This window comes from Aricia agestis, chromosome 12 (genome assembly GCF_905147365.1).
Source record: "Aricia agestis chromosome 12, ilAriAges1.1, whole genome shotgun sequence".
Lineage (NCBI taxonomy): Eukaryota > Metazoa > Arthropoda > Insecta > Lepidoptera > Lycaenidae > Aricia > Aricia agestis.
In genome coordinates, this window is record NC_056417.1 from 2,112,770 (window position 1) to 2,113,118 (window position 349).

Genomic DNA, 349 nt, shown 5'->3' on the forward strand with positions numbered 1-349 from the left:
TAGTAGCATATGGTTCCTGTTCTTAAAACAACGCCGAAACTCCCAAACTTGTATCTATAAAGAATCAGGAGTTCTCTCAGAACCTTCCGAACCACGGTATACCAGGTATATCTTGGTGCAAAATCTTACTTGTTGGTAGCATATGCTTAGAATACTTCTCACGAAACCGAAGTCACCACACGTTTCCCTATAAGTTTTGAGGAGTTCCCTCGATTACTTATGGATCCTTCATCAGATCACCACTTTTGTGAATATAAAAATCGGGTAACATACGGCGGAGTAATCGTTGAATATAAGAAAACGAACATAACACCTCCCCCATGTTGAAAGTCGGTTAAAATTGTAGCCT